This window comes from Ambystoma mexicanum, chromosome 2q (assembly GCF_040938575.1).
Source record: "Ambystoma mexicanum isolate Mex_15411 chromosome 2q, UKY_AmexF1_1, whole genome shotgun sequence".
Taxonomy (NCBI): domain Eukaryota; kingdom Metazoa; phylum Chordata; class Amphibia; order Caudata; family Ambystomatidae; genus Ambystoma; species Ambystoma mexicanum.
Window position 1 is genome coordinate 1,254,094,489 of NC_090924.1, and position 20,691 is coordinate 1,254,115,179.

The following is a 20,691-nucleotide window of genomic DNA, read 5'->3' on the forward strand; positions in this document are numbered from 1 at the left end:
ACCTGTGAGGCTAAAAACCTTGGGATCATATTTGACTCCTCTCTTCCTTTCTCTCCAACCATCAGAGACCTTCCCAAGAAGTCCACCTTTCAGCTCGACCTTCTCAGGAGCATTCTACCCTTCCTCAACTTCCCCCAGAAGCTCAACGTCTCCAGAGCCCTTGTTCTCTCTAGGTTAGACTACTGCAACAGCCTCTTCCTCAATCTGCCTCTTTCCTCCCTTTGCCCCCTCCAACTAATCCAGAATAGGAATGAAAGCCTTATCCATGGCCTGAAACCCAAGGACCACATCTCTCCAGCCCTATCATCTCTCCACTGGCTCCCGGTGACTGCAAGGATCAAAATGAAGACCTTTTGCATCATCCACAAGGCTGTCTGGGGCATGGGACTTCCATACATCCAGCTTTCTCTCCATAAATACCTCCCAGCAGAGTTCCCCAGTCCTCTGGCTCCAACTCTCTGCATCTCAAACACCATAGAATGGGAGGTAGATCCCTTTCCTCATCTGGCTCTTCCTTCTGGAATGGAACCCATTCCCTTCCCCCCTTTGACTTGAGCCGGATCTTCTTACGTTCCGGAAACTTTTCAAGACTTTCCTTTTCTCCTGTTCCTTCCCATTCCCCTTCCTGTGCTAATGGCCCCTCTGTCACTGTGACTGGGGCTTGGGCCCTTCAGAGTCTTACAGGGGCCTGACTACCCCCTACCCATCCCCCGAGCATCATTGCCAGCACTTGCCCTTGGGCTCCCATTCCCCGACTAGCCCAACTTGCCCACCACACTCATCCACCATTTCCCCTTTTCCCCTGGGACTTGCCACCTTGGCCTGCCGAGCACTTGACCATCCCCCTTCCCTGGGGACACCCACTCCTACACTTCTCCCTCTGCCCCCTCCACCTTGCACCTACCACCCTGTGAAGCACTTGCATGGTACGATTGTCAGAAGGCCAATATGACATTTTTTTTTGTTCTACTTTTGTGATTCCCATGTCCCCTCTCCCCCATCTTGTCTTGTGGCGCCTGGAAACACATGTGTATAGGTGCCATACACATTTCCAATAAAATAAAAATTAAATAAAAAAGGAAAGGTGATTTGGTGGTAGTGACGGTGTGATAGGGTATTTTGATGAGGAACAGTGACATGGTTGTAGTGGGGGACTACAACAAGGTATTGTATGCTGGTGATAGAGGGGGACTGTGATGAGGAAGAGTTAGGTGGAGATAGTGGGGTCAGTGACAAGGAGAGTGAGTATTTTGAAGTGGGGTACTGTGATGGGAATGAGTGACAAGGTGGTAGTAGGGAACTGAGAAAAGGAGGAATGAGTTGGTGGTAGTGGAGGATTGTGACAAGGAAGATTGAGGTGGTGGTAGTGGGGTATTGTGATTAGGAAAAGTGATGTGGTGGTAGTGTGGGACTTTGTCATGGAAGAGTGACTTGCTATTGGGTGCTGGGACAAGGAAGAAGGATTTGAGGGTTTATAGGTAAACATACTATTTAGTTCTGGGACGAGGAAGAGGGAGGTGCAAAAATGTAGATACCTTCCCTGCTGATGTCAGGAGTGACTCAAGCTTTCTCCACTGTTACCTCACTTCAAAAGCTTGTCCAATAAAAACAAAGGATATAGTGAACAAACATTGGCTTCCCTCAATCTTATGTTGCAAATTATTATTTGAATGTAATTAAATAAATATACGCTTTTTAAGTACACTTAACACTCCCAAAACCCTAATAGCCTACTAACACCTTCCACCCACATACTTTAATTTAATTTAGGATCAAAAACAATGTAATTTTTAAAAATATTAAAATCACGGATTACCTCCTAAATTAATTTGAAATACTCTGCTTCCCTTAGCTAGCAATCGCTGTAATAACCACATCTCAATATATTATAATTTTGAAGTATTTGCTCTTGTTCTTTTGCCACTGGAAATTCAGATCTAGCTCTCAGCAAAACACTTTGAAAAAATAATAAAAACAACAACACTATCTCCAAGCCCCAAACCTTTGCAAATCATCCTTTTTTTACCCTGCGCACATAGAGCTCATTGGCCTCACTACTGCAGTTTTTACACCGATTATATAATTTTAGTGCACTTTCCAAAAACAACTCTAGATTCAGATAGATATTTCCATAATGGCAGATGTTCAGAAAAGAAAAACCTTTCCCCAGCAATGCATCATGTGAGATATAACTAACTTTGTGGGTACAGGAGCACCCCACTCTACGCCAAGTTAAAACAAATAACTGCTGGACAGATTTTCCACAAACAAAAAAAGGATTTCTTTTGAATACCTTGTGCCCGACTTGTGTCTTATTTGGGCGTAAATCGGTCCAGTGGTTTGGTCTGTGTTTTTGCGAAAGAATGTGATATTTTCCCTGTGGGAAAATGAATACATAATTGAACAGCACACAGCTTTTTGACCCTTTATATCGATTGAACCATAATACGTATTTGGACAACATTTTCCAGTTCTGGGTCACAGATGTCAAATTACGCTTGTTCAATTTTGTGTTGATCCGTCCTAGGTATAGAATGTTCACATTCTACCTAAAAAGAAACATGTATATGGACTTCGAAGAAGCCTGCAACGGGTTAAACGTGTTAGTTCAGCAGTTTTGTTACGGTTTTGCAATGAAATAAACTATTGCAAACGTGAAGATGGGTGTACATATTGCTTGAAATAAAGAAACCCTAAGGAGTGCAGTTCATGTTTGGGGAAACCCAAATGAAGTATGGGAGTGTGGAAAGCAGCTAGCTCAGATGCATGTACTGGCACCGGTGTGCTTCACTGAGCATGTCGGAATGAGTAGCCCAGTATGGAAATGTATATATATAAATATCACTGAAAAAACTTTGTTAAAGGGATGTTATGGTTAAGTTGCACTGATAAAAACCTATAACATTCTATGAAAACATTTTGTTAAAGGGACGTTATGGTTATAAGTAAAACAGAAAAACCTCAGAAAAATGGCAGTTATGGTAAACTAAGCAACCGTAACTCACGCCAACCCCAGCTAAGCTTACCATAACAGGCGAATTTCAGTGGTTTTTTTTCAGTTTTATTTGTAACCATAATGTCCCTTTAACAACGTTTTTTCATTGAATTTCATAGGTTTTTATTAGTGCAACTTAACCATAACGTCCCTTTAACACTACTATTTTTGCATCCGTTGACGTCTGCGAACATCTGACGTCATTGCAGATCTTCCAGACTGTGCATTTGCGTGCGACATGATGACGTGTCTGCGAACGCGTCTGCACTTCGCGATCGGATCCATGCTTCGAGCAAAGTTCGGAACTGCATTGTCTTCCTATCTAGGAACTTTCAAGCTCAAAATTTGCCCTTGTATAGCTCCTACACCTAATCATAGTCATTATCCATTAAAATCTAGTACAAAGCACATCCTTGGAAGAATATTAGCAAAACTGCTATATACCTTAAAATTGGCATCAGCTTTTGACATCCCTCTTCCCCAAGAGCCACCAGCAGCTGGAGGACATACACAACAAAAAAAGCACAGTACTTCCAAAGACAATGAAGACGACAAGAGCGTGAGGTAGAGGAAGTGCCTACCTCTAGCACCCAGAGAGAATCATGGTTGTGGCAGTTCTTTACCACTTTTGGGAATGTATAAAAGGCTAAAGCTACCAAAGTGAAATGCACTGAGTGCAACTTTATAATCAGTCGTGGACTACCTGTACAGTACTCCTGCGTGGCCACCTCCATCCACCGGCACACCAAATCCAACCACTGCAATGCTCTTAGAAAGGTTGTTCCTTTCTTAGCAAGTAATAGGCTGTCTTCCTCCACCTCATCTTCCTCAACCAATACTGTAACCACACAGCCCACTTCTGTGGGACACAAAATCCCAGCAGCTACCTTGCAAGCAATAAAAGAGGCTGTTGATCCATATTGTTTGAGGACAATAGCCCTCTGTATATGCTGCAACACATCACTTTGCAGGGGGAAGCAATTTAAAGTGCTCTGGAAGCTGTAATCTTGGAGCATGAGAAGCACTGCCCCTACCATAGAAGTAACACACATGCAACATCTACCCCTGTCCACCTGCCCCTCCATATTAGTGCTTGGTGCCACTTCCCTCATTTCCCACCCCACCTTACGTTCTAACCTCTCCTGCAAAACAATAAAATACATCAAACAACAACAGAAGGAAAGTTCCTTTAGGAACCACCTTTCACAGTTAAAAATAGAACAAAAAAAATGTTCTAAACTCCATCTTTCTCAGTAAAGTACATAGACCCAATAAGGTTTTCCAACATTTCCGTTAGTATTTTGTGTGATGCTAGTGGAAATAATGTGGCGTTCATCCCCCGTTCCAGGAGTATAACGACACTCAGTCCAAGGTATTGGCCCAAGCAAAGCGAGGGCGGATAATGAGGGCTCCGGACCGTTATCCCCTGTTCCAGCCCATGCAATGGACGATGAAGACCAGTAGCATCCCGGGTTCCCAAAGCGGTAACCCTGAGAGCTAAACCCGGTGTAGGAAGGTAAATCCTTTTCCTAGATGGCCACTATGGAAAGGGAAGGTGGGGTGCATACAAAGCCCCTCTTCGCTTTCCATGGAAGCCTGCAGAAGACGAAGAGAGAACCATATGACCATATTACCACAAGCATAATTTATTTTCCCTTTCAAACCTATGCCTCTTTCGAATAAGCTTACCACATAGCCGGTCCCAGGTGGACATGGCCACTTTAACACCATTTATCGTCCCTCGTGGTCAAGGCCAGTAGCCAAATTGTCCGGGTCATGACCTTATGCCATGACCTGGACAATCTGGTCACTGCCAATGGTCACAGGCTATACCTCAGTTACCAAAAGCATATCACTTCTTTTTTATCTACATTATGACACTTGTCAAAAATAAAACACAGGCACATTTGCAAAACCATGCTTTAAGGTCCTTGTCAATGCTCCTTACATGAGTTTGCTGGAAATCCTCTCATGTTTTATTTTGTCAAAAGTGTCAAAATCTATGTACATACAATAGTCATAAACTTAGCCCCAACTTGACAAAACCCATTCAGACTTTATACAGATATTCAAGGTCGGGTCTATGATCTTTCTGGAAACATGTGTCACATTTGTCAAATGGCAACAAAGTCATAAGCCGTTTAAAAATGTTGAGACCCCCCCTCTAATTTAGCCCACTCTTGACAAAATCCCACCAAACTTTACAAAAAACATTTATATCTAGATCTAAAACGTTTTGGCAAACTTCTGTGTAGATTTGTCAAATGGCACCACATTTATAAGCCTTTACAATATTTTGGGACACCCCCTCTAATTTTGCCCGCTCTTGACAGAATCCCACCAAACCTTGCAAAACCACTCAGAATCAGATCTAGAATAGAATACCAGTGCAGTTTCATTGAGTGGCGCTAAAGTTATAAGCCATTCACAAACTGCTTTTCACCAACCCTGTAATGCAGAAATAGGCATAGATGTCCCAGGAACATCTGAAGTGTTCCCGAACATCACATGACTGTAACCGAACATCCAAACTATTCGCAGAATTTGGGAGTGAAACACACCAGTGTTTTGGCTTCTTACGGCCATATCCCATCCCATTCTCATGAACCCTCACCTCCCCAGAGATTGTTTGATAAGTTTAACTAGTACTATGTTGTGTTTTTTAATATATTTTTACCATGATGTCTGCGGACACCGGCCGTTGTCTGCAAATCCAACATGGCGGACGTTTCCAAAAATCTGATGCTTTCCACCATCTAAACAGTGGGCGTGTCCGATGTCCGCAGACATCAAGTCGCCCTCTAGGACAATCGGATGCCCGTCTGCTGACCGAACAGGGAAGTGGGTCCACGGACCCAATCCAGATATCACAAATTATTTGGACCTGCTTTAAAAGAAAACTACTGGACAGATTTACACCAAATTTACAAAAGCAAGCATGCTTTAGGGACCAAGCCGCCGCTCCTGCAGCAAATTTGGTGAAAATCCGTCCAGCGGTTTAGGCTGTAGGCGTGAGCAAAAATTTCATTCCATTGCGTCTATGGAAAAAAAAACATTTTTGGGGCCACCCCTATAACTTTTCCCCAATCCCTTTGACGAAACCTCACCAAACTTACCAAAAATACTTTTTTTTGCAAAGTTTGTTAAGGATTCGTCCAGGCGGATCCAAGTTACAAGCCACCCAAAAAGTGCTCTTCCTCTGAGTTAAGCAACTTAACCATAACTACACTCCCGCTACCACAGACCATCTAATATATATAAAGACAGATTTTTAGGGTGGGCATATCTGTAAAATACATATTTTGCTGCGTGGCGCTAGGCATCTGTGGGGTTGACTCCAGGGAGTTGATTTTATTAACTTATTTTTATTTTAATTTAGTGTGATATAGTTACAAAGAAACTTTTCACACAATACAGTTAAATAAATATCCTACATGTCATTCAGTTTCATAAAACGTCCTAATAATACATCATTCCATAGACTTACATCAAATATTAGAATCTATAAAAATAAGTATAAAAATGTCAAATTGTACACAGTCAGACAACCCCAAACCCAACAATTAATTAATTACTTGTAATTGCTATATTTCATAGCTGCCAATACCCAATGATTTAGCACGTATTCACAACATGCCTCTATAATCCCATGATGTTGAGCTCAATTATTTTCCACAGTCTGCCAAGTGCAATAATTAAGGCTATTTGCATACCGGATAAGCATTGATAACAGAAATGTTCGACTTGATACAGTCCCTATTATGTACAAAGGGTCCAAGGTATAGCATATATGCCGTACCCTAGGTTAGGCAGATAGTCAGAAGGTGTCTGTTAGTTTCAAGTAAATGAGTTACCTTACATAATCAACAGAATCTTCTTTCACCCAGGATGCCTAATCGAGGGACATTACTGATAGGGAGGGGAGATGACTCCGTTTGGAAAACATTAGAAATCTCCTGGAGTGAGGGGCAGGCTAACTGTATTATATTTCCATGCCTTGACCTTCTTTTATGAATTCTGCTTCCAACTGCCAACATTTGCATCCCATCAAATCATAATATTAAAATTCTCATTCAAAGATATAAAGTCATTTAGATTATTAGAGGTCTTATTTTTCAGTGCATTTCACCCAGTGCCAAGAGCGGGCAAACCGGGTCCTTCATTGCTTTTATATTTAATAGCCCCCCGTTTAAGTAACACCTGAACAGACAACGAGAATAACCCCACATCAAGGTGTATGGCTTCCACAGGGACACATTAGGCTAAACACAACAATCTCCTCCAGAAAATAGCCTCCAATATATTCATCCAATAGAAATCCTTTTTATAACATGCCTAAATGACCATACAGAATAGTTGACGAAAAACAATGCTTACAAGTTAGTAGAATCCCCTTCACACTATATCCCGCTATCCTGTCAGCACATTTTTTTTATCACAGGCACCAAAGAGAATCCCTTTTGCTGCTTTGTTACTTATTCACTTTATTTGCTGTTATTTTCTGCCCCAGGTATACATATAATTCGACATGCTCTATGTCCCATAATGTATGAGAAGTGGTCGTGCCTCCTTTTAACATTCCGAAAATACATATAGTTTAATTCAAATTCAACTGTAAACCATTCTCCTTAGAATATTCATTAACCTCACTTGCACTTCTCCTAAACCCAATAAAAGCGTGTTCCAAAATATCTGCATATGCCGTGCTCTGATGCGAAAAATCTGCAAGAAAAGGTGTTGGAGTGGCATTTATTTACAAGGACTCCCTTGCGTTGTATGCCTCCAATTCTACCACACTCCGCAACTGCAAATCCTTATCCACAAAGGAAAAATGCTTGCAAAACACCACCCTCACCATCCACCTCATTTACCGCCTACCTGGCCCAATTGCTACCTTCGAGGATGACCTCACGCAGCTCATTTCATCCAACCTCAAGCCATCTACATAACCCTTAGTACCAGGCGACCTCTATCTGGGGTTCGGTGACCCTACCGCCACAGACGCCATTGTCATATCTGCTTCCTTGGCAGCACTAGGCTGCATCCAGCTCATCACAGAGCTGACTCACTTCCACAGCCGCACCCTTGACTGGCTGCTGGACCACAAAAGTAACATCTCTATTCTCCCTAACTGACCATGCCCCTGGTCGGAGCACCACGCCATGGCCTTCACCATATCTTTCTTCAACAAATGCACAAAGACAGAGCCTGCCCCATCCAGCACCTTGGCTCACAGCTCACGCAATCTGGCTAGTAGCAAGATCATCCCCCTCATAAACCTACTGCTCCACACCACACAGTATCCTAAATCCCTGGCGGACCGCTACACTGCCTTGCTACATAAGACCATTGACCAACTGGTGCCGCTCAAAGGCAGGAAATCCAAGAACACAACCCATCTCAACTCCTGGTTTACCCTGGACCTTCATGCCTCTCGAGCTGCAAAAAAGAACAGCTGAATCAACCTGGCACAAAGACCCTACCCCGGCTAACAAAACACACCTTTTCAAGTTGTCTCTCCACTACAAACAGCTTATCCTTAGCTCAAAAGCAGCTATCTGCAATGAAAGACTCTCCAGCTCTCGTGAACATTTCACTATTCCCCAGGAGCTAAAAACCCCTCTCTCCCCACCCTCCTCCATCATGAACGACAATGACTGGTGCAACGAGATTCTAGACACCTTCACAGGCAAAATAACAATAATAGTTACAAGCTAAAAAAAACCTAAACAATCTTCTATACCAGCTTCCTGTCACCCACCATCTCAAGCACAAAGTGACATCCCTCCGTTCAAGTTCCAACTGATCAGCACGTCTACCCTCGCTCACACCATCGCTGGGCTCAAACCATCCTTGTGCAAGGGGGACATACGCCCAGCCTTCCCGGTCATGGAATGTGCGTGCCCCGCTTCTCCCACTCATTGCCTCCATCATCAACTCCTCCTCGCTTCCTGTACTGTTCTACCCGCCCTGAAAGACTCCTGGATTTAACTGCCATCCGTACCAACTATTGACCCATCACAACTGTTCCCTTCCTCTTGAAAATCAAGGAAAGAATTGCCTATGTACAAATCCAGTCTTTCCTATAACACCACCACATTTTGGGGACTCACCAGTCAGGTTTCCGCCCAAAGCATGGGACCGAAAGAGCCCTCTTAGATTTGTAAAACCAGCTCGATCATGCTAATGACCAGTGTACCCTGTCTTTGCTTTTACAATTTGACCTCTCAGCGGCGTTCGACCTTGTAGACCATGAAATCCTCTGTCATGCCCTCATCTTGTCAGCCTACTTCTCCATTGAAGCTGCTAAATGGGTCACTTTGTTCTTGTCGGACATATCCTCTCGAGTATTAGCCAGAGAGGCTGCTGCCAAACCAAGGCCTACATCCTGTGGGGAACCCCAAGGCTCCTGTGTCTCCCTTACCTTGTACAGGGTGTACACAAAGCCACTGTTCGACCACCTTGATATTCTTGGGATCTCTTACACAAACTACGCTGACCGCACCCAAATCTTCATCCCCCTCGCTGGCGACTGCCTTAAGGCCACCCTCAGAATTAATTCTATCTATGAAGCTATCCAATCCTGGATGGCCTCACATAGCCTCTGCCTCAATGATGAAATAACAGAACTTCTCCTCATCAGGCCTCCTGCCCGTATGGCCAAAGTACCTGAGTCTTATACATCTTTCATCATTGATGACCACAACATGAGTGTCACCTCCTCCGTCAAGACCCTCAGCATCTACCTCGACTTCTCATTGACCATGTCCCACCATGTCAACCACATTGCCTCCTCATCTGGTTATGCCATTAAGCTCATCATCACCAGCAAACCCTTCCTCACCACTTCAAACCGACTTTAAGTAGCCCAGGCACTCATAGGGTCAAAACTAGACTACTGTAACTCCCTACTCTGTGGCATTTCCAAAAAGAACTTGCATAAACTACAAATAATCCAAAACAATGCCCTCATGGTGGCACTTGGCATTGGCAAATGGGGCCTTATCTCTGAGGCCAGAAAAGCTGCCCACTGGCTCCCAGTAGAGGACAGAATAAACTTTAAGATTCTGTCCCCCACTAACCGCTGTCTGTCGAATGATGCACCACGTTGCCTAGCTGACAAAATTATAAAATACGCCTCAGCAAGTCATACAAGATCTTCATACAAACATTGCCTAGTCATGCCTAGGTTGAAGTGGTCTAGATCAGGTGGTTCCAGATTCAGGGTCTGCACACCTGCACTCTAGATCAAGCTACACTCCCACTTTAGAGACAAACCTTCCTACAACGTATTCAGAAAGCTCAAGACATACCTTTTCAAATTACATTCTCGCTCTTCCACCTCCCCTTTTCCCCTCTACCACTACTACTGCGCTGAAACTAGTGCCTAGATGCCCATGGGCTATGTGCCCTGCTATAAATGTACAAATAAATTAAATAAATAAATAAATGTGCGAGGCACAATAAATGCTCATCAGCTATTTTTTGGGGGGTCAATTTTTAACAGTATCCAATCTGCCGGGAGATCTGCCATAAAAGGTTGGACTACATGTGGCAAGGACACATCCTTGCTTCAGTTCCTTATATGTTCTAATTTCTTTAGTAAAGTGCCTCATGCTGCTCAACCTTTCCTGTATTCTAGTGCCCTCATGCAAAAGCATCAGCCCACAGTTTCCTCCACAGCACAGGACTTACAACTGAAATTCAGTTTTATGATATATAATAGCATAACAAGTGGAGGTTTATCAGGTTTACCAGCGGAATTGATCAGAGTACTGAGCATACAAATATTATAAATCGTCAAGCACCCAGCCCTAAAACCAGTTTGACAATTGTTTAATAATAATTTGACATTTATATAGCGCTAAGAACCCTCAGGTATCTGAGCGCTGCTTATTATTACCCACAGTGTGTGGTGCTCATTTATCAACCTCGGAAGGATGAAAGGCTGAGTTTGGCCCCACCAGGATTCGAACCTGTGTTAGCAGGCTTGTTAGGCGTAAACCTGTGCAGTTCCCTCTGGGACCACTGCAAAAGATTTAGGACTACAGGTGTTTGGCGGTGAACCCACTTGGTAGCAGTCTGTACCACACAGATTCACTTGGTAGCTGTGGCTGAGCAGTCAGACTTCCCTCAAGAAGAGTTGAGCAGTATGTGGAGTATACTAAATAGGGCAATTCTTCACAGCAAGACAAGCAAACACACAACGAGGCTTAGTGTAAAGATATTAAGGTATTTATTTATAACGAAACATCTATGAAAAACACTATGGCACTTTCACGGCAAACAAATCAAACACAATAACTCTACGAAGAAGAAACGATCAATCCCCCTAGCAATATTTCGACAAGTCTAGGTTCTACCGGCACCACTTTTTTACAGACAGAGGTGTATGCCTCAACCTAGATGGCACTCTAATATTAGTTAGGACGGGAGCCAAAAAGATAGGTAGGTCACGGAATCAACACAGTTCAATACTTCAAAATGTACGGTAAGAAGGCAAGAACCACAATAGATCATAAAGTTCAGAGGCCAGGCCCACTCGGAGAGAGGCAAGGCGACGTGACCCAAAAAGTCTCTAGTGAAGATGCATTCAAGTCTTTGTAGCAAATTGTTATCGGCAGATTGAACCAGTTCAGAACAATAAATGAGAAAAGCTTGGAGGTGACCCAACGGAAAGGAGAGGATTAAGACACCTCACTCGATCCGATCGAAAGGGAAGCCAGGCGGACACGGTACCTTGTTGTGGAGGGCAGCTCCGGCGGGGGCAGTTGTTCCTGGTGGTGGGTGCACGTCGGGTCTTTGCCAAGAGTAGAGATGTTCTCGTCGTCGAAGAAAAGTGAAGTCCGGTGCACCACCAGGGAAGAGACCAGCCGTAGAGTGCTCCGTCACAAGGCACCACCTTTTGGTCGCGGTACAGGGGTAGTGGCTATCCGGTTGCGGAGGTGCTCTGCACGGGCAATTCGACCAAAGCGTCCTGAGGCGAATAAAAAGCAAAGGGGACTGATTGTTCCCACCAGTCAGGGGAAGAGACTCTCCGGCCGGGAGATCTCCTCTGTCGTCGGGAAGTGGTGAGTCGGCTCAGCAGGGCTCCACGGAGGTGTCGTCGTGCAGGTCGGCTCAGCGTTACCCTCGTCGGATTCTTAGGTCCTGTGGCGACTTCTGAAGATCCAGTCCCAAAAGCCCTGCTTTTATGCAGAAAACCCCCATTCATTCAGCCTAGCTGTCAATCAACACGTGCTAAGTGGTGAGCGCGGAGGCTCACCACTTGGGCCAATCACTCCAGAGTGCGACCGGGGTTGGCAAGGCAACTTGGTCCAGGGTGCCTAAACCCCCTCCCACGCCCCTGTGGTAACCCAGACAGAATGGAACCACTTTGGAGGAAGGGCTCGACCTTTGGTTTAGGAGTCACAGAGACGAACAAAGACGCCATTTTTAAAACCGAGTTCTGGCAGGAAATACCATCCGATAAACTTATTTAAGATAAGTAGACCGGTGGTACGTTAGAGATTAACAAGAAAAGTATCAATCTCCAACAATGGGACGAATCCCATAGGGTTATGTTCGGGGTCGAACATAACAAGTAGTTTCCACTGCCACCAGCCAAAAACCGACAAGGGGGGACGGGACAGTGCCCCCTCGAGTAACAGATCCAGGAGTAATCGAATTACCCCTACTAGTACGTCCACAATAAGATAGTTTGTACTAGTTCTGTTAGTAAATTTAGGTCTAGTAAAGCCAATGGTGACTTTACATGCCCGGGGAGACAGTAGTCAGTCCCCGGGTATGGAGTCTATGGTGGGGGTCCGCTAGGACGCCCCAGTGCTACGGCACATAGGGTGCGGTGTAACACACATAGAAAAACATATGAGACCCTATGGAGTAAAAGACCCCACAGCCCATAGAACACATTGACATTCAAAGGAATTACACACATACATGTCCAAGAGTGGGAGGACAGAGAGTCTCACTCTTGGCAGGATGGAAAAAACAAACTCCCGAAATCCAGCAAAGCTGCTGGGGGACTCACTAGGTTAGGAAATTCAGCCTAAACAGAGAATTCTCCCTAACAAGGCTCTGCACGGATGTCAATGCGAGCGCTCTACTCGCTGTGCCACTTGACCGGCAAATATTTATACTGTCTGCCCAGCGCTGCAACTTTTATAATAAGAGAGCAGCAAAAATCTTGATGGACACATCCAGCATGGACAATAACCTGTCATTCATATGGTCCAGGCAAAAGTGTTTTTTGTACACTGGGACCAGTACAGCTTTCCTCCATGAGAGAGGGATATCACCTTTCTTTAGGAAAATATTAAATAATATCTCAAAGATTTCTGCCCAGATCTTTGTGTCTCTTAAAAGAACCACATTTGCTAACCCGTCAAGTCCAGGTCCCCTCCATTTGTTTAATGTGTTTATTACATCAGTATGCTTTCCTTGTCGAGTTTTGGCATAATATCATTAAAGCTCCACCAATGATCACAGGCCACTGTGGATTACTGCCCCCATACAGGGTCTCAATTTATTCAACCAACCTACTTCATCGATTGGGTTAGTAACCAGGGATGATTTATTCCCCTTTGTCATGTTAAGGGAACGCCAGAACTTGTTCATCTCACTCCTTTTCAGGTTTGCATACATATCTTGCCATTGAGCATGTCTACAGAAGTATCTATACCTCTTGATCCATGCATCATACTTGTTCTTCATCATTCTTATGGTCGCCACCATTTGCACCCCTGGGATGAAGTTTCTCGATTTGATTAACAATCACACAGACATAAAGATACTTTTCGCTGAAGCAATAGACACTAATGCCCAAACCTACCTGAATTATAATCTTGTTAATACAGGGTCCTTTCTTTTCAGGGTATCATTATCAGAAAAAAAAGTCTATTACCATTTAAAGTGGCCTCACTTTCTGGGAATGGAAATGGACAAGCAAAAGCCCCTCTCATCCCAATAGAATTGTAGGACTGGACTCAAAAATTACCTTTTTAAATAACTATGACCTTCACAAGTCAGCAATGTAATAACCTACTGCAACACTATTGGCCTCAGGCGCGAAGTGGTTAACGGTGCCGTAAAAGGCTGCAGCGCCGTTAATCACTTAGCGCCTTACTACGAGGTCCCTTTGCGGGACCTGACCTGAACGGCTGGTCTGGACCAGCCGTTAAATTAGGGACCCGCAAATGGAACTCGCAGGCAATTATGATACCGCAATTTGTGGTACCGTAATTGCCGCCTTCCCCATTCCCATTGAGCCCTATGGGGCAAAAATGGGAATGGGGAAGGACCATGGTGAAATGGGGAAAAACCATCTCGCCAAGCTTGGAATGGGGCGGTATTTCCCCATTTCACCATGGCGGACTTGTTACAACACCAGCACCAACCATGGTGCTAATAGCGCCATGGTTTAGCGCCGGTGTTGTAATGAGGGCCTATGAAATGTTGTACATCGTTCCACAGTTCCAGCCTTAGAATACTCCTGTGAAAACAGAGGGTCTAATTATTTGGCCAACTGTGAAAAGACAACGTGTAATTTGCGCTGAAAATATTACAGTATTTAGTTTAAATGAATTCCCAGTAGCTCTGGATATGGTCAGAAAGCAATGTGCATTTTGTGTGGAAAATGATACAGCATTCTGTCTTAAATTTTCCCCCGGTGAATTCCCTAGGATCCCACCCAATTCAGTAGCCTGCAGGGAACACATTTCTGAGGACACATATCTAATTATTTTGGGGCTTTCATACCCATTTTTGGGCTTGTTACTTAATAATCTGAACCAGCATGGTATACCACTGATCCAGGCAGCATCACCCAATCAAACAACTCCTATGGGCATCTGTCATACTTCTCAGGTAACCTGATCCTATGTGTGCAAATCCCTCCTTCAGGCTTCCTCTGGAAATGGCCAATTTATGGAGTCCTCCCGTCATATCTGTGGCATTATCCCACGTCAGCAGCTTATCTCTGGAGCAGGGTTACCCCTGTCTGCAGACTGTCTAGAATCCTTGTGTTGTCTCTATTATCTGGGGCATTAGACTTATATAGAGGCTATATTCTTCCATGGAGTGTAATTTGACATAATCATGTTTTATTATTTTAGTCTTCCCAATGGCTCACTTCCGGAATTTATCCCACTTCTCCCCCCTTATTGGATAGGTACATATTTGTATATTTAGCCATGCAACAAGTGTTGGTTTTGTTGATTCAAATCCATATTTCCCTCCAAATTTCTACCATCATTTAAACCTATATTTTTTAGATTGCACAGCAAACCCACATCTGTAGACATCTTACATGCGCCTGTAATGTTTAAGATGACAATGTTATTACATGTATATAAATTGATATATATATTAACGTTTCAAGTTTAGACTCACAGTGTGTGGCATATTACCGATAACCCCTGACAGCCTTTGCTTTTGAAATGACCAAAGTATTGGCAACATATAAGCAAATAAGCAAAAAGGCATTTTGAATTATTGCACAGTTTAAAATCTACAAAGGGTCTGTTTCTATTAATTCTGTACAAGGAGGTTCCATTTGAGTTTAATTATTCACTTGAAGAGATCTGCTGTTATGTCGCTTGGGATTCAGCCCTCCATTAAGAATGGACAGATGGGGCCTCATTACGACCCAGGCGGTAAGTTACCGCCTGGGTCGTACCTTTACCACCATGGCGTAAACTACGTTTACGCCATGGTGGTTGGCGGACTTACCGCCCCATTCCGAGGTTGGCGGGGCGGTAAGTCCCCAATCCCCATTTACCCTTCCCCATTCCCATTTTTGCCCCATAGGGCATAATGGGAGTGGGGAAGGCGTTAATTACGCCACCGTAATCTACGGTGGCGTAATTAACATCAAGGTCCCTTAGCGCCATGGATTTTAACACCTGCTAAAAGCAGGTGTTAAAACCTCCATGGCGCTAAGGGACCTCGGAATCAGGCGGTAAGGGTCGGCGCTGTTTACGCCGCCGTAATACCCTTACCGCCTGAGTCGTAATGAGGCCCAATGATGTTTTATGTCTGATATAGAAGTCACAAAAGTTCGAAGCTCATTGGAGCTGTTTTTTGTAGCATGTTCAGTTAAAAACATTTTAGTCATAAAGGCCCAGGGAGAGGTCATATGATGCTTATAACATAGTCCCAGACTGGCATACCAAGCTTTTCAGGATGTGCTCAATGTATTTCTTAGCTATGTTTCAAAGATGAGCCTTTATTGCAGTGGGTACAGTCCACTTAATCTGTCTATTGAAAGATGATTGAAAGGCCTGGTTTTAGCAGATGGCCTTAAGAGGTTTGTATTCTAAAAACAGGTCCGGAATGTTTGCACTGTAAGGGATTTTCCAGAGACAAGCCTCAGCAAAGATAGTACAATCATATGTCCTTTGCACACTTAATTATATAGAGAGAATATAGTGAGTAGTGGCTTACTATAAGAAATACCATTTAAATGTAGCAATCAGCTGCCACATGTTCAGGCAATATAATGAGATGCACATTATATTAATGTATAGGGTCATGATTAAACATGTGAAATAATGATATCCTGTTTTCTTCAGGGATGTGGTTATGAATATGACTCCTTATAACATATGTTTCTGTAACTTCTGGGTGACTTTTCCAAAATGGAATGTACAATCCAAGCACACCATGTTTAGTTCAGTGAACTGGGTTCCATTTTCCTTACCATTCCCTACAGCGCCCCCTACCACCACTGTTCCACAAATGTACGTTTCAGGGGGAGAACACACATACAAGACTCAAAATGTTACTATTTTCTCTTTCAAAGTATGTTTTCATTGTTCTATTATATCACAATTAGATATGCTCATTTCTGATCTCCATTCTCTTTTCTCATCTTCAGATCCTTTGTAGTGTCCCATGTAAACGCTTTCCTTCCGTTGGGAAGGAGTGTTAATACCCTTCCCACCTGATCTCTTTTGCTAGAAGCTGGAAGTAACTCATAGTAGTTATTTGACTAAGAGAGTGGCGTCGAGAGGATGGTTTAGTATAAAATATGGACATTGGGGATATTTATTTTTCTCATCCTACTCTGTACTTGCTTGGTATAAGAATGGAAATGTATCAACCATATATACTATAGAATCTGTTATTTAACAATATTGTCCAAACATGGATCCATGAAAATGCAAGTCACAACAAAAAACGAAACATAATAAGAAAGATAAAATCACACATCAAAAAACAATTCAATTAAAAAGAAAAAAAAACAATACAATTTTCTGAAAAATTATTACCTAATCACTTAATAGTACATCAAACCTTTAGGTAAAAATGGTGCGAGTCTGTAAGACGGACCATAAGACCGACAGCCACATATAATCATGATCATAAAACTCAACTTCAAGCCTGTCTCCTCATAGTGATTGCTGAGATGGGAAAATCAAGTGACAAGTGCAACAGCAGGATGACAGAACCAACTTTGCAAGATGACACTAAAGAGGTGCCCAAATACCTTGTACCTTTGTTACCAAAGTATCCAAGGGGGAAGACCATAGACTCCTTATTGTCGTTATGCTTTCAGCTCTAAGGATCCGATGCAACTTTTTGATCCTCAACTTTTTATACCGAGGGCAAGAGATATGTAGAAGGCACTCTCAATCATCTCTGGGTAACAGCTACCATGGCTAATGTTGCTTATCTTCCAAACCTTTCAGACGTAATTGAGAGTCCGTTTGTCATCGGTGGCCTACTTAAGACCTGAATGTATTGTGCAAACAAACAGAGCTGTGGGAAACATCTACTCAGGGAAGGGTGTATAATTTGAACAAAGAATAAATATGCATACTTTACATTCTTACCTGTTGTTTGTTGTTTCATTTCACTCAAAATCATGTCCTTGGAGGAGTTGCAATTTCTGTAATTCAAGGATCAGATGTCTTCACTTGTGTCTCATGAACCCACGTTCCTCTGTCTTTCCCCCTTTTAGGATTATTATTGGTTAGGCAACCAGACACATTGTATCTGTTATTTTGAAAGTGTCTCTCCAGGATAGGAGGAATTTATACTCCTAAGATTGGTCTCTTTGGAATTTATTGAGAGAGGCTTGATAATCTGTTTGATATTCTTTCTTTGATTCTTTTAAGTCAAAGTAGGTCTTCATAGTTCATAGTTATGGTAAATTGTCCAGCTTTCGTTGTGCATATGATATGATAGTTTATTTATATAGCGCCTACACACAATGTGTTTCAAAATGCTTCAAGGCAAGGGAGGGAACAAGGGAAAATACAATTACATTTTTACAGGCCATGAACAGTAAGGATGGGAAATTAACATTTCAGATAGTGCAAGTGCTGAGACATAGATAAGGAAGGGAGGGGGAGAGTGGGAAGGAAATTTAAACAGACAGGTGACTACAGTACTTGGCCTGACGGCATTTCTGCTAGAGCTGGAGAAAAACAAAAGGTGAGGGAGAGGGATGCAGAAAGGGAGGGGAAGAACAAAACAAGCAACTATTATAGTAGGCCTGATGTGATGACATTTCAGATAGTGCTGGAGGATCGAGCATCTAAGGGGGGGGATGAGACAGACAAGGTTGCTATCATACTAGCTCCAGGGACAATTTTGATAGAGTAAGTGCTTAGAAGAAAGTAACGAGAGGAGAGGAGGAGATAGGAAAAGGGAGAAAGGGAGAGGAGGAGAGAACAGAGAGTAAGCAGTAAAAAAGAGTGGAGAAGCAAGAGGGGAGAGCGAATACAACTGCAGAAGTTAGTAGTAACACATAATGTTGCAAGCCAGGATACAAGATGAAGATGGGAACAGCATGGTTCAGGGCCACCATGAGTACAAGATGAAAAGGAATTCCAGCATGAGAGTTGTGAAAGGGTGGTGCACTGTGAAACAATAAAGTCCAGAAAATTCAAGTCCAGCATTGGCCACAACACAGTGATGGTCAAACCAGAATGTATCAGGACACACTCCTGCAGAAGTAGGCTGGAGGGGAGGTAGAGGGAACAGGGTAGAGGACTCAAGCAGAACAGGCAACACCTGAGTGCGAGAAGGGTGGGGAGCACAAGGGAATGGGGGACCAGAGCGGGTGGGTATGGCCTGTGGGGACAGATGGAGTAAACACATGTTGGTGCATACTTACCTGCTGTCTGAGCAGGGGTTCTGGCCCTGGGTCTTCCTGGTCCAAACAGCTCCAAATAGGAATTGCCCTTCACTTAGGACACCCAGACGAGAGATTCCCTTGATCTAAGAGTAAGAGCAGAAAGGAAGAGGCAGGACTAAGAAGGTAGGTGGTGCTTAGGTCAGGTGACCTAGATCCGCTTGCACCTGCTCCCCATCTGCAAAGGAAAAGAGGCTGGAGGGCTCCTTAAGTAGGGAAAAAGAACAACAACCAGGAAGGTGCCAGGTGGCGTGCTTGCTAAGTGGGCAAAAAGAGTGGCAACCTGGAAGGTGTCAGGTGGGCGGGGCTTAGGCCAGGTGAACTAGATCCAATAGCACCTGCTCCCCATCTGGAAAGGAAAAGAGGCTGGAGAGCTCCTTAAGTAGGGAAAATAGTGGCAACCAGGAAGGTGCCGGGTGGGTGGGGCTTGCAACAGAGCTGAACAGAGCTGTTGTTCATTTCACAGAACTTCAACCTGAAAAGGCAAGCACTTACAAATTTATACAACGAAGGTGCCAACCATAAAGCTGCATTTCAGTGAGATTCCAAGACATCTGAAATTCACAACTGCAATGTTCAGCCAGTGGGTCTGCATCACTGTTCTCACCTGAGGCTGTTCCTGGTATGGCATTGTGAAAAAAGTGCCCACTTTTTTTATCCCTTGAATGGCCCTTAAGGCACCTAACCATTAAGTAGCTCCTCCCACAATTGTTCCTACTCTCTTTCTGGGGTTGTCCAATGAAGATTTGGTAAGCAGAGAAATGGTTTTCTGTCATGGAGTTATTGCAACAATTGCTCACCTAACATGGAAGAAATAGGGATAGACCTGAGAGCCATCAGGATTAGTGGTAATCCCAAATCCCAGTTGTGTCCAGAATCCACCACAAACCTCTTTTGGATTCCCATAATTGTTCTGTTATATCACTCTTAGAATTTCCCACATTTTAGTAATTAACTTACTAGTGAAATGACAACACAGTTGAACTTGATCTTTTCAGGATGGCTAAAATGAAATAAACCTATGGTTAGTTATGAAAGTGGCAGCAGTTTTCACCTTATATTTTAGATCTGGGAGACATTCAATCCATTTGGTAAATAAGCATGCAATGGCCAACATATGTGTTGTGGCAAGCAGAATTAATTATTGTACCAACAAAGTGCAGCTGAAGATTAGACCATGGTGTAACGCTCACCTGATTCCCACGGAGGCGCTGACCCAAACTGGACTGCTACAGTTGCTTCTATGACTATGATGAGGCGTAGAACTCGGAAGACGCTCTGGGCAGGACCTCCGAATATTGACTGTCTGGCTTGTAAGGTGAGTTTTCTGCAGGTGGAAGAAAAAGGGGTAATTACAAGCTGGTTGGATTAGTTCTCCCACAAATCTTCTGCTTTTCCCACTTCTTGGTTCTCGACTGGTCTCCACGAACTCTCACCTTTGGTTTAGTAAAGCCGAGCTCTCCATCCTGCTTCTGGTGCAGGGGCGCGTGGAATCCAGTTACGTCACTGGATGATTTCAGTGTTTAGGCTCAGTGTCCTTTTGTGGCTTGTAATA